Raw genomic sequence first — 27630 nt, 5'->3', positions numbered from 1 at the left:
ACCAACACTTTGAATTGTGACCGGAAACTGATCGGCAGCCAATGCAGACTGCAGAGTGTTGGAGTGATATGGGCATACTTGGAGAAGCCCATAATTGCTCTCGCAGCTGCATTCTGCACGATCTGAAGTTTCCGAACACTTTTCAAAGGTAGCCCCATGTAGAGAGCGTTACAGTAGTCGAGCCTCGAGGTGATGAGGGCATGAGTGACTGTGAGCAATGACTCCCGGTCCAAATAGGGCCGCAACTGGCACACCAGGCGAACCTGGGCAAACGCCCCCCTCGCCACAGCTGAAAGGTGTTTTTCTAATGTGAGCTGTGGATCGAGGAGGACGCCCAAGTTGCGGACCCTCTCTGAGGGGGTCAATAATTCCCCCCCCCAGGGTAATGGACGGACAGATAGAATTGTCCTTGGGAGGCAAAACCCACAGCCACTCCGTCTTGTCTGGGTTGAGTTTGAGTTTGTTGACACCCATCCAGGCCCCAACAGCCTCCAGGCACCGGCACATCACTTCCACTGCTTCGTTGACTGGACATGGGGTGGAGATGTACAACTGGGTATCATCGGCATATTGATGATACCTCACCCCATGCCCTTGGATGATCTCACCCAGCGGTTTCATGTAGATATTAAATAGCAGGGGGGAGAGGACCGACCCCTGAGGCACCCCACAAGGGAGAAACCTCGGGGTCGACCTCTGACCCCCCACTAACACCGACTGCGACCGACCAGAGAGGTAGGAGGAGAACCACTGAAGAACAGTGCCTCCCACTCCCAACCCCTCCAGCCGGCGCAGAAGGATACCATGGTCGATGGTATCGAAAGCCGCTGAGAGGTCAAGGAGCACCAGGACAGAGGACAAGCCCCTGTCCCGGGCCCGCCAGAGATCATCCATCAACGCGACCAAAGCAGTTTCCGTGCTGTAGCCGGGCCTGAATCCAGACTGCTGAGGACCTAGATAATCGGCTTCATCCAAGGACCGCTGGAGTTGAAGTGCCACCACCTTCTCGACAACCTTCCCCATGAAGGTAAGGTTGGAGACTGGACGGTAGTTATTAAGCACGGCTGGGTCCAGGGAAGGCTTCTTGAGGAGGGGGCGCACAACCGCCTCCTTATAAAGTGGCGGAAAGGACCCCCTCCCCAAGGAGGCGTTGACAATCTCCTGGACCCAGCTCCGTGTCACCCCTCGACTGGCCGAAACCAGCCAAGAGGGACACGGATCCAGTAAACAGGTGGCGGAACTCACAGCTCCAATGGCCTTGTCCACTTCATCAGGTGTCACCAAGTCAAACTCCTCCCAGACAGATGGACAAAGATGTTTAGCCCCAGTCACCTCGACTGACTCATTGTCAGTCGACTTTGTTTCACAATTGGAGTCGAGGTCCGCTCGGATCCGGGCGATTTTATCAGCGAAAAACGTGTTAAAATAGACACAAACTCAAGGTAAACCGCTCCAAACTCAATTGCAGAAAATACGACTTCAGCAATAGTGTGGTCAATGCCTGGAATGCTCTACCTAACACTGTTGTTACTTCATCAAACTCCCATAGCTTCAACCTTAAACTGTCTACCATGGACCTCACTCCATTCCTAAGGGGTCTGTAAGGGGAGTGCATAAGCCCACCAATGTGTCTACCGTCCCCGTCCTAATGTCCCCATTCATACTCATTTTCTGTGTTCATATTCATGTTTATACTTATATCTGTTATTTTGTACATGTTTGACAAATTAAAATAAATAAAATATTATTTATTTAGTCACTGGAGGAGGAAGCTCAGATTGCTGGGAATGGCACACAAGTTTTCCATAAGAAAAAAAAACCCAGAATGTATCAGTTTGGGTGGAAAAGGAGAATGTGCCATCAGAGTACTGATGACACTATTTTGATAGCAGATGTGCAAGGTTCTGTAAGGAAATTTAAGGAACACCATTAAAATATGGGTTTAAGATTAAGTGTAAAGAAAACCAAACTAATGACAACTGGCATAGAAACATTAGAAGATCAATCATCACTGAGTTAACAGTGCAAAAGGGGTGCTTAAATATACTGTATACGGTTAAATGAGAAGAAACAGGGTCAAGAATGAATGAATTTACAGCGGAAATGATTTATATACAAAAATAAGAGACCATCAATAAAACAGTTTATTGAGATGGTCTGATCACATAGAGAGAATGAAAAACAAATTGCAAAACAAAAACTTCAAAGAGTGAGTCAAAAGGAAAAGATGGGATAAAAAATGTTGTAGTTGCATGGATTGGCTGCGATTACTTATTGATTTTATTTATTTTCATTTATTTATTTGTCAAATGTATAGAATAGTATTTTGTGTAAACATAAGTAAAAAGTAATAATAAAAAAGAACAATAGGAGAGGGACGGTAGGCACAATGGTGCACTTATGCACGCTCCTTACAGACCTCTTAGAAACGAGGAGAGATTTTGCTTCTCAAAAGGTTGAACAAAGTGATCACATAACTCCAAGGCGCTGCAACTGTCATAAATACATGCCAGTTGCCAAGCATCCGAATTACGATCATGTAGCACATTAAGATGCTGCAACATTCGTAAGGATGAAAAATTAGTCTCTTTTGACTTCGAAAAATTATAAGTTGAGGACTATGTGTAAATGGAGAGAGGAGTACTGCATGGTATCGGTATAAAGTTGTTTTAACTTAACTTCTTTTTCTTTGTCTTACCCCTTTGAATTTTGGGCCTGTCTATTTCTTTTCCCGTACGCTGTATAACTCTACTAATCTTAGAAGGGAACATCCTGATGGATATATATGTAAAAATTCTGGAATAATTTTTTGCAAATCACATTTAAATGACCAAATGATTGAGTACGGAATTTTTCCCCCCAAGCTGTATTATGTAGAACCGCAGTCTCATTTCATTTGCTATCAGTATTGCATTTTATACAACTGAACAGTGAATTTCATTACATTTAAATTTGTAAGTATATTCATTTCTAAAATACAGTGTTAAAAGCACAAATCTTGCAATTATGAGGGCTGAAATGGAAACTACTGAATAAATTGTACCCATACAAAATAAAAAATCTAATGTAAAGATGTAATCTAATGTAATCTAAGTTTTAATACATACCTATTAAGAAGCTTTTTTTTCAAAAGAAAAAATACAGAATTGAAGAACTTTTAACGTCTTGCTTTGATTTGAACAAAATAAATATTTAATTCACTAAATGCAGTGTTTTATGCCTTACTAGAATGGTAATAACAAAATATTACAGGAAATTAGCTTTTAAAGAATTACACTTTGTCCAATGAGTTTTATACCTTCTTGCTATTCTCAGATTAAGATGCAAACATTACAAATTGTGTCAATAATATTACTCAGCCTCTTGTGACATTGCCAAATAAACAGTTCTTATGGTTAAATAATTATAATAAACAAGATTTAGGCAACTTGCACTAAAGGGAAATAAATAAGTAAAATACTACTGTATATGATTATCGAGTGACAATATGACAACATTGGTAGGGACCTTGGAGTTCTTTCAGTCCAACCCCCTGCTCATGGAGGAAATGATCACAGTGATAGCGAACCTATGGCACATGTACCACAGGTTGCACACAGAGCCATATCTGAGGGCATGCGATGCATTGTCCTTGATCAGCTACAGTGTGCATGCTGATTTTTGGACTTGGAAAAGGCCATTTTCAACTTTGGGTCATTTTTCACACTCCGGAGGCTTCGGGGAAAACTGATGGTATAAAATGGCCCAATAGGGGGGGGCACATGCACAGTGTGGCACATGTGTGTGGAGGTGTATGCCAACAGATGCGCATCCTCCCATGTTTGATATGCAAGAAGAAAAAGATTTGCCATCACTGTGATATGCCATTTCAAACAAATGATCTCAAAGTAATAATGATTGCAATGATTTTTTAAGCTAATTTCTTTTCAATTTCCACTTATATTTTCTTTCTTTTTTAAAGAAAATATAATCTTTATTGAAGATAAGTAGGGGAGGGGACATATAAAGCAAAAGGACTATGCGAATATTGGTACAGATGTATGTGAATTTAGAGTATACAGTTATAAATCAAAATACACGCTTACATACTGTATACAGTGATCCCCCGGGTATTGCGAAGGTTCCGTTCCAGGACCCCTCGCAATGACCAGTTTTTCGCGAAGTAGCGCTGCGGAAGTAAAAACACCATCTGCGCATGCGCAGATGGTGTTTTTACTTCCGCAGCAGCGAGGAGCCGAAGATTGGGGTTTCCCCACCCCGCAAACTCCTCGCTGCCGCTCGCCCGCCCTTCGCCCACCCACGCCGTTCGCTCGCGCCGCTTCCCAGCTGAGTCCTGAAGCGAATTCGCTTCAGGACTCAGCTGGGAAGCGGCGCGAGCGAACGGCGTGGGCGGGCGAAGGGCGGGCGTGTGGGCAGGCAGGCGGCGGACAAGCCGTTCGCTCGCGCCGCTCACTCGCGCCGCTTCCCAGCTGAGTCCTGAAGCGAATTCGCTTCAGGACTCAGCTGGGAAGCGGCGCGAGCAAACGGCGTGGGCGGGCGAAGGGCGGGTGAGCAGCAGCGAGGAGTTTGCGTGGGCGGTGGGGAAACTCCTCGCTGATGCCCGCCGCTCGCCCTCCCGCCAGCAAGAGGGGGAAGACCCAGGGAAGCCGCCCAGCAGCTGATCTGCCCGGCGCCATCTACGCATGCGTGCCCATAGAAAAAAGGGCGCACATGCGCAGATGGTGTTGTTACTACCGGGTTCAAAAATCGCCATATAGCCGTTTCGCAATGATCGGGATCGCAATACCCGGGGGATCACTGTATAAAAGGAAATAAAGCTAAAGAAAGAGAAAGAGATGGAAGGAAAAGGGAAAGAGAAGAGGAAAAATTAAAAATAAAAGAAGAAGAGATAAATTAATATCTATAAATTTATCAGATGTCGTAAAATATAAAAATCAATGGACTTAAATCTTATTGATCAACATTAAGGTCTCTCCTGTTCCTCCCCAATTAATAATCTCTCTAAAAATGATTCAAATTTCTTGTCAAATATAAAGCTTTTTTCCATAATTATTGATTTATCAAGTATTCTTAATTTAACTAAAAACAATTTTACCTAGGTTCCTGTGAAACCAAGATGCTAGTGCATTAAATCATATTAGCATGGCTCAGGAAGCCCGACATTGCTTATTGAAGAGTTACATAGGACAAAATGTATTAATTTTGCTTTCAAACTATAGGTTTTGCTTCTCCTCACCCTGCAGCCTTATTTCTTAGAAATGATTCTTTTCTCTTACCTTAACTTGCAGGAATTGCTGTTTCTGGTTAATTATTTCACTCCTTTATTATTAAAGTCCAGCTTATCCTTCCCCTTTTATGACGTGGTTTGTTATTTCACCATTTGTACTCTGATCTTCCTCCCCCAACTTTTTATTGCCTTAGTTTTTCACTAGCTTGCTTAAATTTTATGCATGTGCCTGTCAAGATACATCAGAGGGGAAAATCAATGCCATGTAAGCCAGTACTACTTTTAATACCATACTTTTATGGGGTGGGGCGAGTTTACAGTAATTTTGCAAGTCTCGTGCCTCCTTCCTTTCATTTTCATGTTAAATAGGAAGGCTTATTCAAATGTTTTACATTATTTATTAAACTTCATGCAGGTGGTCCTTGACTTATGACCAAAACTCAGCCCAAATTTCTGCTGCTAAGCAAGTTAGTTCTTAATTGGGCTTTGCCCCATTTTATGACCTTTCCTGCTTAGCTATTAAATGAAACACTGAAGCTGTTAAGTTAATAACGTGGTTGTAAAGTGAATTTAACTTCTCCATAGACTTTGCTAGTCAGAAGGTTGCAAAAGGGGATCGTATGATCTGAGTCACTGCAACGGTCAGAAATACACGCCGGCTGCCAAGTGTCCAAATTTTGATCATGTGACCATGGGGATGCTGCAACAGTCATTAAGTGTGAAAAACGGTCATAAGTCCCTTTATTCAGTGCCGTTACTTCAAATGAAAAGTTGGAAATTGAGAACCATGTGCAATTCCACCCATCTTGCCTAGAAGTTACTCAAGGTGGCTTATCAATACAAGCAACAATGTGAAACATTAAAACATTTACTCAATCAACAAAGTGATTTAAACATTAACAAAGATGACAAGGGAGCCAGATACACACGGCGAGGAGGCAGAGTCTTAGTTTCAGGGGTCTTGAAACTTGGCAGCTTTAAGATTTTTTAAGAAATTTATTTGTTTTGTCCAATACACAATAATACACAATAATAGAGGATATATGTGAGTAGAATGTATCAAAGATAGAAGAGAAATATAGGAGTAAAATATAACTAGAGAGAATAGCAGAAAATATAAGAGATACAAGAGATAGAAGAGATATAATGGATAGAAGAGATAGAAGAGATAGAAGAGAAGATATATGAGATATAGGAGAGACTATAGGACAGGGGACAGTAGGTACTCTGGTGTACTTATGTACACCCCTTACTGACCTCTTATTAACCTGGTGAGGTCAACCGTAGATATTCTCAGGGTAAAGTGTTGGGGGTTAGGGGATGATACTACGGAGTTCGGTATTGAGTTCCACATTCCGACAACTCAATTGCTAAAGTCATATTTTTTACAGTCAGGTTTGGCGCAGTTAATATTGAATCTGTTGTGTGCTCTTGTGTTGTTGCGGTTGAAGCTGAAGTAATCATTGACAGGCAGGGAGTTGCAGCACATAATCTTAGCAATACTTAGATCATGTTTGAGGTGTCGTAGTTCTAAGGTTTCAAGATCCAGGATTCTGAGTCTTGATTCGTATGGTATTCTGTTTCGAGTGTAGGAGTTAAGGACTCTTCTGGTGAAGTATTTTTGGACATTTTCAATGGTGTTAATGTCCAAGATGCAGTATGGGTTCCAAATATATGATCTATATTCGAGGATGGGTTTAGCGAAAGTTTTGTAGGCTCTGGTAATTAGTGTGAGATTGCCTGAGCAAAAACTGCGTAGGATTAGGTTGACTACACTTAAAGACTTTTTGGCAATATTGTTGCAGTGGGCTTCGGCACTTAGATCATTTGATATTAGTATCCTGAGGTCTTTTACTAAGTGGGAGTTATCTGCAAGATCTTGTTTGTTCAGTTTATATTTGAAGTTCTGATTCTTTTTACCGATGTGGAGGAAAGAGCATTTGCTGCTTGAGATTTGGAGCTGCCAGGTGTTAGATCAATCAGAGACAGTCTACGTCTTTTTGGAGAATAGCTGTGTTATCGGTGGTGTTGAAGAGTTTTACATCGTTGGCGAAGAGAATTTGTGGAATTCAACTCCCAGAATTCCTCAGTCACCTAGCTCACAAATTCTGGGAATTCCACAAGTCTTTAAGTTGCCAAGATTTGAGACCTCTTTGTTGGTTTATTAACCCTCTCCAGAATGACACACCCTATTAGGGCCCCAGGTCAATTGGCAAAGCTAGGTCTTCCGGCCCTTTCAAAGAAGGCCAAGAGAAAGGAATGGATCTCACCCGGAGAAGGGCACACTTGTCCTAGCTTCCCCTTTTATCCCTCAAGGCCTGTCCCTCTGTCCTCTACATTTCCTAAAGTTCTGAAATCTAGAATATTTGTTGGTCATCTTTCTATTTACAAAGCATATATTTATTTAATTTGACTTATATGCCACCCGATACTATCTTTAGTACAACAATTGATTTTTCTCTTACTTTTAGTGTTGGGGGAGAGGAAGCTAATGTTTACACCTACTTAATGCAACTGTATCTTTCCTATGCACTGTTTTTTAATGTCATACTATTTTTTGTCATCTTCTGCTTTCCATATTCCACATTTTCAGCATTACTCCATTTTTAAAACAACAGATGCCATCTAAATTAAACAAGCCAAGAAACAAAATATTTCATGTATTCTATGACTATGTGTGGGAGAAGAAAGGAAGGGCATTTAGGTTTAAATGTTTCTAAGCTGCCTTTAAGGGCAAAAATCCCCTCAAAGGATCTGTCATTCTACGTAGAACTGCTATTTTAGAAACAGGAAATAATTAACTGGGAACAATGACATTTGTCATACGGTTAATAAATGGTGACCTACATCACACTTGAAAATGACCCTATATATTTTTAAAAAGGCTTGATGGATTCTACAATAAATATCCAGAGCCCAGACAGGTGAGAACTGAATATTCATGAAAGCCATTGTCTAAAGACACAGAGCTGTGCTTTCTAACATTTAAAAAGGAAGGAAGGGTGTTTCTCATGCATAGCTGCTCAGGAGTAAGATGCTAATCTGGAGAGGACTAACATTTCCTAGCTATACATTTAAATAACCTTTTTGACAGGATGAAGTGCCGGGCCAGAAGAAAGTGTTTGGGTCTCTACCAAGGTCATGAATATAAGGAAGCTAAGTGACTCAGCACAAGAGCAAGTGCAAGCAGGCAGGCAGGCAGAAAAGGGGGAAATGGTAGAATTCACTTGTAAAAAAATATAGAAGGAGCCAGAATAGGGTGGCTGAATCTCTCAGATGCTTAGGTCATGCTACTGAAGAGGACCTCACGTGGCTAACCTTCCATTTTGAAATGGTGGCTTCATTATTGGATGGACGGGAAGAGAGAGAAGGAATGCAAAGGAACTGATGGAGTAGGACCTATCAAGACTCGAGCCCGAGGACAAGAAAGGAAATCCTGGAGCATTTGTGAAAATGTGGAAGAATAGAATAGAATAGAATAGAGGGGTGGGTTCCTTCCAGTTCAGACCATTTCATCCAAACTTATAGCAAACTGCTGGTGACTTCATGATGATGTCACTGAACTGGATTACTCAATACTGTTCTCTGGGCACCGCCATCTTTTGGGGGGGGGGATTTTTTGTTTTGAATTATTCCATATTTTTTTTCTTCTGCACATGCACAGAAGCAAAGTTTTTGGCATTGCACATGCGCAGGAAGGAAGTGAACCGGTGGTTGAGGTAAGCAGACTCTGCCTTCACAGGATTGCTTTTCCCCATGCCTGGAGAAGATAAAAAAGCACGGAGCCACCTAGAAGTAAGAAAATGAACCATTAAGGGAAAGAACTTCTCAAAGCTACTGGTGTTGCAGCCTCCTCCCCTCCCCGCAGCTTGGAGCTCCAGAAGAAGAGGTCATAAGCTACTGCAAAGAAGGGGCAGCTCTGTGTGCTCTCCACTGGCTTTCATACCCTTCCCTGTTTTACTGGGATACTTCGTGCAGCACAGTGAAATGTAGAAGCCATGAGCTTCACTTTCCTCCAAGTCTCATCTGGAAAGCTATATGCAGAGAGAAACACTCTGCTGCTCACAGTGCTTAAAGGAAAGCATGGTTCATGCCTGCTACAATTTGCTGTGCTGCACTAAACAATTTCTCATAAAGAGCAACAAAGGAGAGAAACAGCTGCTGACCTGGAAAATACATGGACTGAAGCAGCCACTGGCTTTCTTCCCCTTCACTATTTTTGCTGGGATACTTTGTGCAGCTTAGCAAAATGTAGAAGCCATGAGCTGCGCTTTCCTCTAAGTCTCATCCAGAAAGATCTGGAGGGGAGGGATGCCTCAGTCCGCTGGCTCAGCAGCGGGCTAATCTAGTCCCGACAACCTGAGGAAATGCGGGGAGCCTCCCGTGTATTGCACCCTTCTCCTAACCTTCGCCCACGCCCCTGCGCCACCAGCATCTCCTGAAGCCACACCTGTTGAAGTTACAACAACGACGGGGGGAACCCGGTAAGCTGGGTGCCCGAAAATGGCACGGAGGTGTGGTTGAAGGCTGGGAGCAACACACAGGTGCTTTTTAGGTGTTTGCCATGGTCACCCACATCTACCTTGGGTCCTGCAGATGCACTGTGGCAGTAAACATTTTTGGAACCCAACCCAGAATAGAATAGAATCCAATTCTTTTTTGGCCAAGTGTGATTGGACACACAAGGAGTTTGTCTTTGGAGAGGGGCATGGCCACACGCTGCAGCAACATGGGTACCCTGATATTCACGTCCGATGGAACCAGTCCAGAACCACCCTAGAGTGATGGTGAAGAAGTGGGATGCCATTGGTGACCTGGGAGGGGTGTCAAAGAGCCCACAACCAACAGCGCTGGAAATCAATTATTACAGTCTTACAAGCAGCAACGGCCACAGAGTATTTATTTGGAAGATTGGATGCCATCCGGGTAAGAGGATTTAAGAAATCATGCTGGAGAGGAGTGAAAACTTGAACTGGTAAGCTGCATTGCCCAAAGAAGCTTTTGGAATTTTTTAAAACTTTAATGGGGAACAAAAGGATTACAAACTGATTAAGTGGCTATCTAGCACATTGAAAATCATAGATGAACTAATATACAAAAAAGTGTACTAGAGCCCAATTATGAGAGTTTTAAACTTTGAATTGTGAATCAAAAGACCCAGTAGACTTTTTTTTTAATTAGCTGGAAGAAGAGAAAAGAAAATACTTTGACTTATTTTAGTTGATTTAAAACATTTAAGTTTATGGTGAATAAGGAAAAAACTTGCGGGAGCAATGAAGAGTGCCATCTGCTGTTGGGAGGAATTATCTTAATATAATGAATGGTTACTTTAACATCTGCTTGAACTGAGAACTACAGTGATCCCCCGGTTATTGCGTCCCCGACCATTGCGAACAGGGTAATTTGCGATTTTTGAACCCGGAAGTCAGAACACCATCTGCGCATGCGTGCCTTTTTTTCTATGGGCACGCATGCGTAGATGGCGCCGGGCAGATCAGCTGCTGGGCGGCTTCCCTAGGTCTTCCCCCTCTTGGCGGGCATCAGCAAGGAGTTTCTCCACCGCCCACGCAAACTCCTCGCTGCTGCCGCTTCGCTCGGGCCGCTTCCCAGCTGAGTACTCAGCTGGGAAGCGGCCCGAGCGAACGGCTTGTCCGCAGCCTGCCTGCCCGCGCGCCCACGGCTCGCGCGCCCTTCTCCCGCCCACGCCGTTCGCTCGGGCTGCTTCCCAACTGAGCCCTCAAGCCAAGCGCAGAAGTTCGCTTTTGGCGCTTGGCTTGAGGGCTCAGTTGGGAAGGCGCGCGGGTGTTTTAAAACGTCCCCGCCGACATGGGGGGCTCGCTAGCACCCCCCCAAACCCGGGTTGGGGGTTCGGGGGGGTGCTAGCGAGCCCCCCATGTCGGCGGGGATGTTTTAAAACACCCGCGCGCCTTCCCAACTGAGCTCTCAAGCCAAGCGCAGAAGTTCGCTTTTGGCGCTTGGCTTGAGGGCTCAGTTGCGAAGGCGCGCGGGTGTTTTAAAACGTCCCCGCCGACATGGGGGGCTCGCTAGCACCCCCCCAAACCCCCAACCCGGGTTTGGGGGGGTGCTAGCGAGCCCCCCATGTCGGCGGGGACGTTTTAAAACACCCGCGCGCCTTCCCAACTGAGCTCTCAAGCCAAGCGCAGAAGTTCGCTTTTGGCGCTTGGCTTGAGGGCTCAGTTGGGAAGGCGCGCGGGTGTTTTAAAACGTCCCCGCCGACATGGGGGGCTCGCTAGCACCCCCCCCAAACCTGGGTTGGGGGTTCGGGGGGGTGCTAGCGAGCCCCCCATGTCGGCGGGGACGTTTTAAAACACCCGCGTGGCTTTCCAATGAGTCCCGAAGACAAACGCGGAAGTTTGACGTTTGTCTTCGGGACTCATTGGAAAGCCGCGCGGGTGTTTTAAAACGTCCCCGCCGACATGGGGGGCTCGCTAGCACCCCCCCCGAAGCCCCAACCCGGGTTAGGGGGGGTGCTAGCGAGCCCCCCATGTCGGCGGCGACGTTTTAAAACACCCGCACCGCCCCCAATCTTCGGCTCCTCGCTAGCGCTGCGGAAGTAAAAACACCATCTGCACATGCGCAGATGGTGTTTTTACTTCCGCAGCGCTACTTCGCGAAAACCCGCGCGTTGCGGGGGGTCCTGGAACGGAACCCTCGCAACGAGCGGGGGATCACTGTATTTTGATAGTCTGGGGGAGAATATAAGATTTGAGTAATTTGCTAGTTCTATTAAAGATATCATTACCATCTGTTTGTATTGAAACTTTTGGGATAAAAAGAAAAAGGCAAATTTAAGGAAAATGGATGATTTCTGTTTTTTCTTAAGGGAAAGAGAGGAATACTCTTCCCACTATTATGTAACAGTAGTTTGTAATTGGTAGTAGTTGATGAAATATAAAATAAGTATAGGTATAAATAAATGATAGGTTATGGAGAACAGTAATGGTATTATAGGTTGATAGAAGTTTGAAATAAAGGATTTAATGTGAAAACCAAAGCTACTTTTTAATATTCCTTATCAAATTATGTAATCAAATGTTGATTTGCTATGGGGTATTTAGTTATGGTTGAAATAGGAATTAAGAAAAATGAAGGATGAGTAAGAATTCAAGGAAGAGGAGGAAGCACTACAGCTTGAACTTAAGAAGCAGGAGAAACAATAAATGGCTGAGAAATTAAACTAAAGCAGTAATTTGGTATAATAATCTGAAATTAATTGGTGGTGTACCCATATGACAAAAATAGTTTTTTCAGTAGAGATAGCGCTAGGGAAATAATGCATACCTATAATATGGCAGTAGGTTGGTATTCTTAAAAATACAGAATGATAGACATAGAATGATAAAGAAGTAATAATAATTTTAGGATGGGGCACCATTAGATTAAAAGTGGGGAAGAAAATTTCAGTCTGTCAACTATGATATGAGCAAGGAGAAGAAGCACTCCAGGGAAGGTAAAAGAGGGAGGAGGAATTATGAAGTGAAGAGAGAGTAGAAGAGAGGAGAGAGAAGAGGTGGAAGCAGAAGACAGAGAGAAGATAGATGGAGGGAAAGAAGAGGAGGGGAGAAGGAGTAAGAAAGTAGAAAAAAGAGAGAAAGGTAGAGATGGGGAGTGCAAAAGACAAACTGAAGAAATGGAATGGAAAATTGGTGCATAGCAGGATGCCGGTTTATGACTGATTGATTTAAAATATATGAATATGTATATCACTGATTATCTCCAGGTATGAGTATATTGATATATGGATGGAGTTTGTGGAGAAAAAATTTTAAATGTTCAAAAAAAGGAGTTTGTCTTTGGTGTACATAAAAGATATAAGTGATAAATCATGATCATAGTCATCATAAATACATTCCTCATGAATCATAAGATACAACAGTTAGTGATAGTCATAGGATACTAAAAAGCAATCAACATAAATCATACTAGGAAACTAAATAAAACAACAGAAATCGTAAAGATGCAAGCAGCCAAATAATAATCATATGTAGAAAAGAAAATAGGTAATAATAAGAATGAAAATAATAGTAATTTTCCGTCCCCTGTCCTATTGCTCTCCTATACCTCCTATACCTTTCTTCTATTCCTATATCTCTTCTTCTACTCTTTCATTGATATGTTCTATTACAGTACTATACCTTCTTTTCTATGATTTCTTAGATATATTTTACTATGAGTATCTCCTCTATAACCTTCATCATGTATTTTACTATGTGTATATAGATATATACCCACTAAAACCCTCATTGTGTATTGGACAAAATAAATAAATAAATAAATAAAATAAAAATAAATAAATAAATACAATCTTAGTAAATAGTTTGACAATGTTGTGGGAATTAGTTGTTTAGCAGAGTGATGACATGGGAGGGAAAATGTCCTTTTGTCTAGTTGTTCTGGTGTGCAATGCTTTATAACGTCCATTTTGAGGGTAGAAGTTGAAACAATTTATGGGCTGCAGCCCGTCTATGGGCCAACAACGATGGGCTATGTTGGATGAGGAAATTCAGATACTGGACAGTGTAATTTAAAAGCATATGTTATTTTATCTCACTTAGTGTGCAGAATAAAATCCCTCATTTATTTACGTACTGGGAAAGTTAGCTAATCAGCAAGCAGTCAGTTATGCAAGTAAATAATTTTTGCAATATGCTCCCTGCATCTGGAATAACAGGTTGTGGCTCACTGGATTGAGAAACAGATACATTACTGAGAATAATTTCTACTTCCTAACTCACCTATTATTAAAACATGGAATTAAATGTGGCATATTCAGTGCACATAACTATTGTATTTCAATTTGTTTCATAAACTAAATTATGTTCCTCTAGGCCAGTGTTTCCCAAGGTGTGGTACGCGTTCCCCCGGGGGTGCAGGAAGACTTTGGTGGGGGTACGCGTTCAGGAAAAATTCTGAAATACATCTTGCCTTTTCCAACTTCATATTTATGTGAAGTTGCTTTTTTCAGCATTTGTAGACATTAAGTCAAAAAAAAAAAAAAAGGAACAGACTATTGGAACCACATCTCAGATTAAAATTAACAACCAGGGAACCAAATTATGATGATTTGTCATCTCAGCACAAACAATTTCATCCTTCTCATTGATCCAAATAAATGTTATTTATAATAGAACTTTTATTTATATTTTATTATGAATAATTTTATTTTTCATTTATTATTATTTTGTATGCACCAAAAAAGAAAAAATAAATATATTTTGATTGTTATTAAAATACATCCATTTTTTTTGACGACGGGTACTAAGTATTACAAAAATTATAGAAGGGATACACATGTCAAAAGTTTGTGAAATACTGCTCTAGGCAAACAATTGGAGAGATACAAGGGCAGAGGACTGCAGATTTACAGATTTCTGAGAACTGTAGTACTGTAGATCAATATATTCAGTTGCAATTAGGTTTGCAACTCACTGAGGACAAGTGATTGGCTCCATCCAACTGGTATCAATGTATGTGGGGGGTTGCTTTTTCCTTATTGCTATTTACAAGATTATTACACAGCACATTTCTACACAGATATATGTAAATAAATAAAAAATAAGTGAAATTTCACTGTGCTGCTGAAAAAGCATAGAATTACTTTTAGTTGTTCTTCTGTTGAAGTGGTGCTTTCATTCTCCTCCCAATATAAAATGTTCCAAGCTGGTAACTTAAAAGAATGCCTTGAGGACAGTGCAGCCAGAAATAACAATCTGCAATACCCCTCTGCATCCAATCATTGGGGACCAAATGTCCATGACACTTTCTCAATGAATTTATTATTTGCCACCCACCTCACTATGATTTTGATTTTGGCTTTGACTCTGATAAGAGATCAGATTCTTGGATCAAACTTTCTTAAGTCTGGAATACCTACGAGATCAATACATTTATTAGCCAAAACTCCTTCTACAGGTAATCTTTGATTTATGACCACAATTATGTCCAAACTTTATGTTGCTAAGTGAGACATTTGACCTTAACAAGTAGTAACATGATTCTTAATTGAATCTGGCTTCCCCATTGACTTTCTATGTCAGAAAATCGCAAAAGGGGATCACACGACCCAGGCCAGTTGCCAAGGTTCTGAATTTTGATCATGTGATCAAGGGGATGCAGCAATGAGGATCAGTGTGAAAACTGTCATAAAGCCACTTTTTTTGTGTTGTTGTAGCTTTGAGCAACAATTAAACAAGTGGTTGTAAGTCAAGGGCTACCAGTATTTACAACAGTTCTACAATAGCTCGAATGTTGTGGGGGGGCTCTTTAGTAGGGAAACTGCATAGATTTACAAATATGCACACACACATATGTGATGTTGGGGGTAGGAAAGAGAAGCAACGTTTTGCTTGACCAAAAACAATTTGGGGAGGAAACTAGCTTCAGGAAACAAAGATCACGAAGCACAAAAATTCTGGCTTTCTTTACTTCGCTTTTCAAATCAGGTCCTTCAATCTTTCCGGCAGATTTTGCAGCTCAGAGTTATTTGATATAGGCTTATTGATCTTCCAATTTCCCTGAAAGATCAACAGTCTTATCATGTAGAAGCATGTACAAATTAAAGCTAAATAAATAATAACAATTAAAGCTTGAATCTCTAATTCCATCACATAGTCAGGAGTGCAATTGGTGTTTGGTTTTTCTGCTATGAGGTGATACTAGGTAGGATGAGAAAGAATAGCAGGGATTCCACCAATTTTTTGTCACAAAATTATTATTAAAAAATTGGGGGAGAAGCAAAACTGCTTGGTCTCAATGCAAAGGCATGGTGAAGTATACAATTTTATATCAATATAATTTTGTGCCAAATAAAGGCTGGGAGGAAAGGCCATTAATCAGTACATGAGGAAAATTCCCATGAGGAAATAAAAGTACAGTGGTACCTCTACTTAAGAACTTAATTCGTTCCTTGACCAGGTTCTTAAGTAGAAAAGTTTTTAAGTAGAAGCAATTTTTCCCATAGGAATCAATGTAAAAGTAAATAATGCGTGCAAACTTACTCTTCGGAGAGGGGCGGCATACAAATCTAATAAATCAGGGGTCCCCAACCACCGGGCCGCGGACCAGTACCGGGCCGCGGGGCATGTTGCACCGGTCCGTGGAGTCAGCAGCTGCCAGTCCTCCTGCCGCCGCCCCCCTCCCTCCAGTGCTTCATCTCCCGCTGGGAAAGAGGCCTTGGGAGGCAGGTTCTGCCGGCCACAGGGCGATGGACGGGACAGAGGGGCAGGAAGGACCGGGAGGCTCAAGCCTCTTTTGGCTTCTGCCGTGGCACGCCTTTGCGTTTTTGGCTGGGGGGGGAGGCAGGAGGGCCTGCCTGACCCCCTCCCTCCAGCGCTTTACCTGCCGCCGGGCAAGAGAGTTTGGGAGGCAGGTTCTGCCGGCCACAGGGCGATGGCGGGAAAGAGGGGCGGGAAGGACCAGCACCCCCATGCTTAATCCCGCCCCCAACCACACCCCTTTCCGCCCCCACCGGGCCATAGAAAAATTGCCTTGCTGAAACTGGTCCCTGGTGGAAAAAACGTTGGGGACCACTGTAATAAATAATAATAATAATAATTATTATTATTATTATTATTAAAGAAATAAAAGCTCAGAATTTGGGTGGGAGGAGGAGGAGGAGAGTCGCTGCCGAGGAAGAAGATGAGGCAAGAGGAATAAAAAAATTCCAAAACTTTAAGGCTTAAAAAAAAGAGGCACTCTGAGGTGGCGAGGAGGAACACGTGCCTCCAATATACCCAGCACGAGGCTGCCTCCCATGCACTGCCTCCCATACACTGGCTGCTGCTGCTACTATCTGCTGCCTCTTCCTTCCCATGCTGAAGGGCTCCCCTCTCCTCTCGTTCGTTCGCTCGCTTTGTAGCTGGCGCCTTTCCTTCACTGTGGTGACTCCTCGGCTGCCCAGAGCGAAGAGGGTGTTTCTTTTCTCTGGGCGCTGGCAGAGGTTTATTCCCTCCGAGCGCTCAGAGAAAGAAAAATGCTTCGTTCGCTCTGGACTGCCAAAGCCTCCTTAAGTGCCACCGAAAGGCTCCTCTGGCAGCCCAGAAAAGCCTGGGATTAAAGGGGGAATGGCAGGAAACTGGCCGGGCCTTCACGCCGCTCTCAAATTTCCTGGGAAATTTTTCTGGCTCTGGATTTTGGAAGTTGGCCTTCTAAATGCATGCACACACCCACAAACAAATATCACACACAAATAGACAACTAATCTCATTTTATACACATAGAACTAATTCCACCACCACCCTCATTCAAGTGCCCATTCATTTTTAAACATCCAGACACATTGTTTACATGACTTCCCTTGGACTTCCCTCACTCCCACAAATAACACTTTCACACTTTCCTACATTAGGGCACTTCACAAACTCAACTATGCAATACATAATTCAGCACGTTTTTAGTTTGGGTGTGCACTGTCAATCCAGCCACTGTGCCCTGCCTAATAAACATGACTTAACCCTGCTGTTCTGTTCGGGTCTGTGAGACCCGAAATCAAGGTTTGAGACCCTGTAAAAAATTTTCCCTGCATATCTGAAACTTGAAATTTCATGACTTTTCATCATTTCAGGGGTTCTCTCTATGAGAATTTTTTTTGGGGGGGTGGGAGGTTTCTTTCTTGCTGAAAAAAAAACCCTCCCTAATGTTATGTTCCCGGGTCACCCTGACCCGGACCGAAAACTCTTCATTTGCAGTGCTTATGTTTGGTCTTTTTGAAAGCTTTTTTCACTTGGAAAGTAGTCTGAACATTTCTTCACACAATGGAATGAAAATTGAACTGAAAAAATTAATCCTTATTGGTTTATTTTGCCCATAAATGTGCCTCCCCCCCCCGTTTTTGTGAAAGTTTTTTCAATTTATGGATAGTTTTGCTTGCAAAATGCAGTCTATTTTACTGGAGTTGGTGTGGGAATGGTACCTTGAACATTTCTGAATATAAGAAAAATATAAAGGAACTGAAAAAAATGATTCTTACTGTTTTTTTAACATCAGAAATAAGGCCTCCCCCCCCCCTGGCTGCTTGCAACAATTTTCACTTTTTATTTTTTTATGCTCCAAATCCGAAATATTCTTTAAAATCTTACGCATTCATTTACTCAATTTAACAATGCTGATCATCAAAAAAATATTTGTGGGGGTGGGGGAAAAAATTTTTTCTTGGCAAAAAAAAAGTCACATTTACTCTGTTCGGGTCATATAGACCCGGATCAAAATGATTTTTTTTAGGTACTTGAATTTGGTCTTTTTGAAAACTTTTTCCACTGGAAAACTAGTTTGAACATTTATGAACATAATGATATGAAAATTGAACTGGAAAAATTGAGACTTATATTTTTATTTTGATCAAAAAGCCCCTCCCCCCATCCTTTTTGAATTTCGTGTCAATTTATATTTTTTAAGGCTACAAATCCCTAAGGAATTTTCCCCCAAAAGGTTTGATATACTAAATTGAACAATCCTGAACATAAGAAAAATATAAATGAACTGAAAAAAATGACTCTTATTGGTTTATTGTTTTATACTCGAGTATAAGCCTACTCGAGTATAAGCCTATTTGAGTATAAGCATGGGGGCCCATTTATGAGCAAAATAAACCAATAAGGATCATTTTTTCAGTTTAATTTTCATATCATTATGTTCAGAAAGGTTCAAGCTACCAATCCCACACCAAAATAGAATAGTAAAATAGAATGCATTTTGCAGGCAAAATTATCAATAAACTCAAAAGTTTTGATATACTAAATTGAACAATCCTAAACATAAGAAAAATAGAAATGAACTGAAAAAAAATGATTCTTATTGGTTTATTTTTGAATATAAGACCATATCATTTTATACTCGAGTATAAGCCTACTCGAGTATAAGCCTATTTGAGTATAAGCATGGGGGCCCATTTATGAGCAAAATAAACCAATAAGGATTAATTTTCTCAGTTCAATTTTCATATCATTGTGTGCAGAAATGTTCAAGCTACCAATCCCACACCAACTTTAGTAAAATAGAATGGATTTTGCAAGCAAAACTATCCATAAATTGAAAAAACTTTCACAAAAACGGGGGGGAGGCACATTTATGTGCAAAATAAACCAATAAGGATTAATTTTTTCAGTTCAATTTTCATTCCATTGTGTGCAGAAATGTTCAAACATGTTTCCAGGTGAAAAAAGCTTTCAAAAAGACCAAACATAAGCACTGCAAATGAAGAGTTTTCGGTCCGGGTCAGGGTGACCCGGGAACATAACATTAGGAACTTTTTTCGAACAGAACAGCAGGGTTAAATATACATGAGTGTTTCCCAACCTTGGCAACTTGAAGATATTTGGACTTCAATTCCCTGGCTGGGGAATTTTGGGAGTTGAAGTCCAGATATCTTTAAATTGCCAAGGTTGGGAAACACTGAAATAAATGATTGTGCACAAAGAGGCATCGCATGACATGTAAGGGCCAGAAGCTATATTTCCAAAATAGGGAATTTAGTATGTAATAGCAACCCAGCCACTCGTAAGTAGGACATCTCGTATTATTTTGGTATGAAAAGTGGAAGGATAGTGTAGACAATTTTGAGTTTCTGGTCTAAATGATATATATTTTTTAAAAAGTATGAATTAGAGTTTCTGGTACTTACACTTATTTAACTGCAGTTAAGTAGGAGTTCGGGATGAAGTCTTGAGAGATTAAGGCAGAGAAAGGAGGCGTTGCATGCAAAATGTGTGAACTAAACTCTCAATAACCCCTCTCTCCCTTCGAGGAAGAGGTAACCCTTCTTAGCAAAAGAGGATAGGTGCGTAGGAAATAAAGGAGGGGGAGGGACCCAACCTTGAAAAATCAAGCTTCAAAAAAAGCTTCTTTTGCCCGGTTAAAAAAAAAAGCCAGGTTTCAACATGCCATTCAGTGACGTGACAAAAAAACAGTTCTAAAGTCACAAAGTAGGCTGTACCAATTCAAAATAGGGCGAAACTGTAACGTCATTTACTTCGTCTCCGCGATATGAAAAGCTCCATTTGGGAAATCAGCACGAAAAGAAGCAGAGGGCTTCGATTTCAAACTCTCCTGTCCGTCCCCTCCCCGCTCCGGATCTGCTGCTTTGCCTCATTGCAGATTTTTAAAAGGTTATTTAGAGAAGCAATTGAGAAAGCGGACCCTTATCTACCTCCTTCTGAAATGGAACAGTCCATTTTCCTTAACGGAGGTGGTTTAGTCTGTCACGTGCGCATAGGTCAACAGCAGGAGCAGAAGTTAGTAAAGGCTGCAGCATTTCTACAGGACGCGTGTGAACCGCAGTTACAGAAGCGGGATTAAACTCCCGAGTTATTAACATTTTTAAAGTTGCGATGGTTTTGAAATTTTGTTAACTTTGATTACAGTTTACAGTTTAAAGATTACAGTTCTACAGAGGAATCATTGAATCTATAACGGTCTGGTTTGGCTCTGCAACCCAACATGACCAGCACAGACTTCAGAGGATAATCAGAATGACCTGGATACTGCACCGGTCAAAAAGAGGGCTGTGAAAATATCTGCTGACCCCTGGCATCCTGGACATAGACTGTTTCAACTCCTACCCTCAAAAGTCACAAGAATAGTTTTTTTTCTCAAACGGCATAATTCTGCTAAACAAATAACCTCGCCACTGTCAAATTATTTGCTAAGTCTGCACTACTATTAGTACTAGGTTTTTCTCATCATTCCTATCACTGATCTCCTCCCACTTATGACTGTATGTCTGTAACTTGTTGCTAGTATCCCTAAAATTTTATTGTATTGATTGTATTGTAATTAATTAAAATTAATTAATTGTATTGTAATTAATTAAAATTAATTAATTGTATTGTAATAATTAATGCATTGATTGTTTCCTGATTAGTTATTTGATCTCTATGACAATCATTAAGTGTTGTACCTCATGATTCCTGACAAATATATTTTTTCTTTTATGTACTCTAAGAGCATATGCACCAAAGACAAATTCTTTGTGTGACTAATCACACTTGGCCAAAAAAGAATTCTATTCTATTGGTTGGAAATCAATGGAATACTATGAAAAGAGACCATGGACTCAGTCAGTTCCTATTAAAATTCCATTGGCTTAATTTCCACCTCTGCATAAAAGTGCCTCACAGGGTCGTTGTGAATTTAAAGTGGAAGTTTAATTTAAATCCAATTTAATTCAACTTGTGCCTTGAAAGAAAAGATGGGCTGTAGACAAACAGATTTCTTGAACTCATACAAGAGGGGCTTTGTAGGTTGTGGTAACTGCAGAAACCTCATAAACTGCTTACAGTTGGGTGCCCGGCTAATTTACATTTATGTTATGTAGAAAGTTAGCACCCAGCCTTCTAGAAGAATGGAATATTCTAGGAAATATTAAAAAGACAGAATATTATATTTTTCCTAAAGGAGAAACATGTTTCTAAAGACATAAAGTCAGAGCCTCAGCTCCCTGCCCCTCAACTGGTATTTTGGTGCCAACCGACCTACAAGGCAAAAGGCTGGACCAGCTTACCTATTAAAAAAAAAGACCTTCGCCCTCAGGATATACCCATCTCACCTCACCAAATGGCACCTGGGAAGATTGCATCACCCAGCAAAGTTCAACCAAGTCTGGGACTCAAGACAGCCTACAAGTTAACCCTGCATGGCCCCATGGGAGTCTGACAATCAGAATACATACTCTTGCTACAGGAACAGGAAGCAAGTTCAAAGCCCAAGAAAGGGTCTCTCTTTCTCTCACCCCCTCCCCAACAAGTGCTCAATTGCTCAGGACCTCTAACTATGTGGTCCTATCCACCATTAAATCATTTCAAACAGCCTCCCTGTGTCTTCCCACTTAGAACTGAACCCAGATGGACATTTCTTACAACACTTACAAAGGAGATGGACACACATAGAAACATTCTATCAAATCCATAGAACAGCTATCCTGTGTGACACTAAACTTTACATTTTTATTTTCTTCATTTTGAAACAGTATAGGTAGTCCTCGCTTAATGACCACAACTGAGGCCAACATTTCTGTTGCAAGGCAAGACAAATGTTAAGGGAGGTTTGCCCTATTTTATTACGTTTCTTGCCACAATTGTTATGTGAATCACTACAGTTGTTAAATCTGTAAAACAGTTGTTAAAGGAAATTTATCTTCCCCATTTATTTTGTCAGAAATTCACAAAAGTTGATCAGATGACCTTAGTACATGGGAATGGTCATAGATATGAACCAGTTACCAAACATCTCAATTTTAATCACATGATTGTGGGGATGCTGCAAAGGTTGTAACTGAAAAACGATCATAAGTCACATTTTTTTCAGTGCTGTTGGAACTTTGAACAGTCACAAAATGAAACGTTGTAAGTCAAGGACTATCTGTCCAGGTAATCTTCATCTTATGACCACAACTGAGCCCAAAATTTCCAAACCGTCTTAGCAAGAGTAGTTGTTAGGGCAGCTTTGCCCCATTTTATAAACTTTCTTGCCACAATTGTTTTGTGAATTTATGCAGTTGTTAAATTAGTAACAGTTATTAAAGAGAATCTAGCTTCCCCATTGATGTTGTCAATAGGTCACAAAAGATAATCACATGACCCTTGGACACTGCCACAATCATAAATATAGGCCAGTTGCCGAGCATCTGAATTTTCATCATGTCACTGTGGGGATGCTGCAACAGTCATAAGTGTTAAAAAAACATTTTTAAGTGTTGTTGTAACTTGGAACAGTCATGAAACCAATGGCTGTAAGTCCAGGACTACTTGCATTGTTCCTGATGGGCTGTGCAAGCATTTCACCCACACTTTGCCCACATTCAGAATGCTTACAAGAAGTATTGGACCAGAACACTCAGAATTGGCAGCCCACCTGATCAATAGAAGCCAGGAGACTTTTAATCCAACATACAGGCAAGAAAATCATTTAGGGAGAAGCTAGTTGTATTGTGGATCAGTTGCTTTGCATTTGTTGTCCCTTGTATTTCTGGACACTTGTCTGAAATATCCAGATGGCCAGCTCTAAATTTTAACCCAGTTTCAAAACACCTTTAGCCTATTAGAATTCCTGGTTTGTTGATAATTCTGCCTTTTCTTTGTAACTGGGATCTTTTCTATGACACAGAAAGCACTCTTAAAAACATCACAGCTGCCTCACTAAGTTCTGATACTAGACAATTTTATCAAATATTAGTATTCACAACACTACTTTTTTCCTCTGGAAAATCCCCACCCACTCCCATAACAGGGGCACAAATTAAATTGTTGGTAAGTGTACATATGCTTTAACTGGTATTCCTAGAGGGGATTAGAAGATAGAAACAATGTTAGAATGAAACATATGGAGCTACCCTAGATTAACTATTTTCTGCATTTGACTTTATACATACAGCTAACTGTGCTTTGATATCTTCCCTATTTGAACTATACTTGAATAATCTTTTAAAGGGCCCTTTATCTGTATTCCCTGAGGCTGTGCTAGCATATATTTAAGCCAATTGCAATTGTTTCTCTTGCAGAGAGAACAAAACTATTGGTTGCTGGTGAGTAGCTTCAAGAAAGGTTATAGGTCTCCACAGGGAGTGCCTGTGATCTTTATAAAGTGTACTGTAGTTCCCTCCGGCAAGTCTAAATACTCAAGACAATTTTTAAAATGTCACTCAACCTATTACTGAGCATACTCTTACTACTATCCTCATTTTGCATACATTATGGTACTACAATCTTATTTTTTTTAAATCTTCTCTAAATAAAAAATATTAGCTGTCTGTAATAGAAAGATATTTTATATAGTCTAGATTAGGGCTGTAAAACTAACCAGCCCATGGGCTGGATGCATTATGCGCTAGACATGCCCAGTTAAGTGAAGGTGGGTAGTCCCAATATGCAACTGTGATGACAAATGTGACATTCCTGATCTAGATTGGTTCTACACAATTACTATCTACACCAGACACAAAGACACAAATATATTCCTGTTTATGACCCAGTAATCCCTTAATTTGAGGTAGTATTGGAGCAACTGGATGGAGCTGAGAATTTACTGGCCGGATGCCCTTCCTGACACCTATGCAGAATTCATAGATTTTTGTTTTCTTTGTGCCTTAGGACAGAAACATCTGATTAGATTAGATTAGATTAGATTAGATTAGATTAGATTAGATTAGATTAGATTAGATTAGATTAGATTAGATTTATTGGATTTATATGCCGCCCCTCTCCGCAAACTCGGGGCGGCTCACAACAATAATAAAAACAGTACATAGTAACAAATCCAATACCCACCAATCTAATTACAATTTTAAGTTAAAAAATTCATAAAACAATCCCAATATATATAAAAAACAGGCACACAGTCAATCAATCAAACGGCAAAACAACATGGGCAAGGGGGAGATGATTTAGTTCCCCCATGCCTGATGACAGAGGTGGGTTTTAAGGAGTTTACGAAAGGCAGGGAGGGTGGGGGCAATCCTAATCTCAGGGGGGAGCTGGTTCTAGAGGGTCGGAGCCCCCACAGAGAAGGCTCTTCCCCTGGGTCCCGCCAGATGACATTGTTTAGTCGACGGGACCCGAAGAAGGCCCACTCTGTGGGACCTAACCGGTCGCTGGGATTCATGTGGCAGGAGGCGGTCCCGAATATATTCTGGTCCGGTGCCACGAAGGGCTTTATAGGTCATAACCAACACTTTGAATTGTGACCGGAAACTGATCGGCAGCCAATGCAGACTGCGGAGTGTTGGAGTAATATGGGCATACTTAGAGAAGCTCATAATTGCTCTCGCAGCTGCATTCTGCACGATCTCAAGTTTCCGAACACTTTTCAAAGGTAGCCCCATGTAGAGAGCGTTACAGTAGTCGAGCCTCAAGGTGATGAGGGCATGAGTGACTGTGAGCAGTGACTCCCGGTCCAAATAGTGCCGCAACTGGCGCACCAGGCGAACCTGGGCAAACGCCCCCCTCGCCACAGCTGAAAGGTGTTTCTCTAATGTGAGCTGTGGATCGAGGAAGACGCCCAAGTTGCGGACCTTCTCTGAGGGGCTCAATAATTCCCCCCCCCCAGGGTAATGGACGGACAGATAGAATTGTCCTTGGGAGGCAAAACCCACAGCCACTCCGTCTTGTCTGGGTTGGGTTTGAGTTTGTTGACACCCATCCAGGCCCCAACAGCCTCCAGGCACCGGCACATCACTTCCACTGCTTCGTTGACTGGACATGGGGTGGAGATGTACAACTGGGTATCATCCTCATATTGATGATACCTTACCTCTGCTGCTACCTAGGATTGAACTCTCAACCTGATGGGAGGTGAGTGTCTTCAACACTAGACCCACATGCCATATGTATATGTGGGTATTGATATATATGTAGGTGTGGGGTGTGTGTTCATAGATAGATGAGAGAGAGAGAGAGAGAGAGAGAGAGAGAGTGTTAGATAGGGTGAATGGAAGAGACAGATGGAAGTGGCTTCAAAACAACAGCTCTTTATTTTGCAACTATTTACAACCCAGCAAAAGCTCTTTTATAGGAAGCTGCAAGACAGTCTAACCAACCAGCAGTGAGTATTTCCCCTCCAGAATGGAGGACCTGACTAAAGCTTATGTGCTTCAGTCTGAGAATGTAATAGGCAGGCAGGCAGGCAGGCAGGCAGGCAGGCAGGCACAATAACTAAACAGAGAGGGGGAAAGCTAGCTGGATTCCACTGATAAAAGGCACTTGCAACCTTTTTAACTGACTAATTGTAAATATACTGCTCAAAAAAATAAAGGGAACACTCAAATAATACATCCTAGATCTGAATGAATGAAATATTCTCATTGAATACTTTGTTCTGTACAAAGTTGAATGTGCACAAATTGGTTGTCAACCAGTGTTGCTTCCTAAGTGGACAGTTTGATTTCACAGAAGTTTGATTTACTTGGAGTTATATTGTGTTGTTTAAGTGTTCCCTTTATTTTTTTGAGCTGTGTATGTGCTGTACCTCTAATACTTGACCAATACATTAATTAATATAGTAAAGCAGATATTTTCCCCTATACTTCCTTTATAAGTGACACTTAGCGAATGTGGATAGTCAAATAACCTGACACCAAACTGGGACACCTGTATATTATGCAGAAGAAAGAGAAGAATGAATTAAATTCTAAGATTCATGTATAAAAGTTCCCTAAGGCTCTGCTTGTGCAATTTGATTCAGAAATAACTCCTATGAATCAGTGGAACCTATTACCAAATAATTGTGATAAGATTGCAACCAAAAAGCAAGTTGTTTAAACCTACCTTGCCTTTTTTTTGTCACCTCAGTAGACCAGTAGTGAGTTTGTTCTGGTTAATAACAGTTTGAGAATTATTACAGCTTTCCATTGTGGTATTCTGGCAAAAATGGAGCAAATTGATGGATTGCTAGTCATGCTGTGAGCAGTTTATTGTAGTTAAGGTCAATTTTTGAGACCTCTCTGTCCATTTTTCTCCATTATGCTTGAGGGGAAAGAACCCTTTTTATTTTTTCTGTAGTATGCTTAAACGTTTCAATTCATTCACAGCAGGAAGAAGAGAGTGGTGGCTTGTTTAAATGTTTCAGGGACAGCATTGTGTGGAAAGTATTGGATGCTCAACACAGATAGCAACCTAAGAAAGCTTTGTAAGATCTTTGTAGAAGTTACAAGAATAGTGACAAAATCTTCCAAGGAAAAAATGGCAGCTGAAGAAGGATGAGTTCTAATTTTGTTTTTGTTTTTTACTACCAATTCTGTGGCTGTGGCTTATTTTTATGGGTGTGGTTTCATGGTCATGTGACAGTAGCTGTGGCTTCATGGTCATTTGACTGGGCAGGTGTGGCTTCATGTTCATGAGCCTGGACCCAGCAAAAAATGGCCCAATGGGCCAATCAGAAGTTCAGAAATGAAATGGAAGTGGAGCTGCCCTACTACTTACCTTCAGGTAATTGCAACCAAGCCTTGCACACCTCAACCCATTTCTTCTGCATCTGGCAAGGCTTTTCTGAAGGCCTCCGACAGCAAAAAGGTGACTGGGGCTGATGCACACAAGCAAACTTCTGGTTAATCTGTTGGGTTGTTCTTGCTATCTCAAGGCTTCAGGAGCCTTTCCTGAAGCCTGGGGAGAATGAAAAGAGCGGAAAACCAAAAATCAGCTGGAGCTGACATGGGGTGCCCTCAGATATGGCTTTACATGCCACACTTCACCATCACTTTTCCAGAGGATTTGAAATAAAATTTTGGAATTATAAGAAACTGTTCCAAGGGGGAAATACTTTTGTTTTTGAATTCTCTTTTTTTAAAAAATCAAAAGATAAGACAGTCAAGGTTCAGCACTAGAGGGAATCAGAAGGAACTAAAGATTACAATTAACCCTGCTGTTCTCCTCGGGTCCTATTTGACCCGAAACAAAATT

The 27630-nt window shown here is 41.3% G+C and overlaps 1 protein-coding gene across 3 annotated transcripts in view; it reads right to left on the bottom strand.

The window, feature by feature from the left end:
- KYNU (kynureninase) overlaps positions 1–20512 on the bottom strand; it is a 150618-nt gene extending 130106 nt beyond the window's left edge. The window contains exons 1-2 of one of the 3 annotated variants that reach the window (XM_070731471.1): positions 19866–20178; positions 5277–5456 (exon numbers count right to left, since the gene is read on the bottom strand). The gene's annotated coding sequence lies outside the window, so the exon portion shown is untranslated. Of the gene's footprint in view, positions 1–5276; positions 5457–15039; positions 15058–19865 lie in introns of those variants that run through there. The other 2 variants (XM_070731466.1, XM_070731458.1) reach the window with 2 other exon arrangements.
- Positions 20513–27630: the final 7118 nt, after the last annotated feature.

Source organism: Erythrolamprus reginae, chromosome 1 (genome assembly GCF_031021105.1).
Source record: "Erythrolamprus reginae isolate rEryReg1 chromosome 1, rEryReg1.hap1, whole genome shotgun sequence".
Taxonomy (NCBI): Eukaryota; Metazoa; Chordata; class Lepidosauria; order Squamata; family Dipsadidae; genus Erythrolamprus; species Erythrolamprus reginae.
This window is presented reverse-complemented; position numbering and strand designations above follow the sequence as displayed.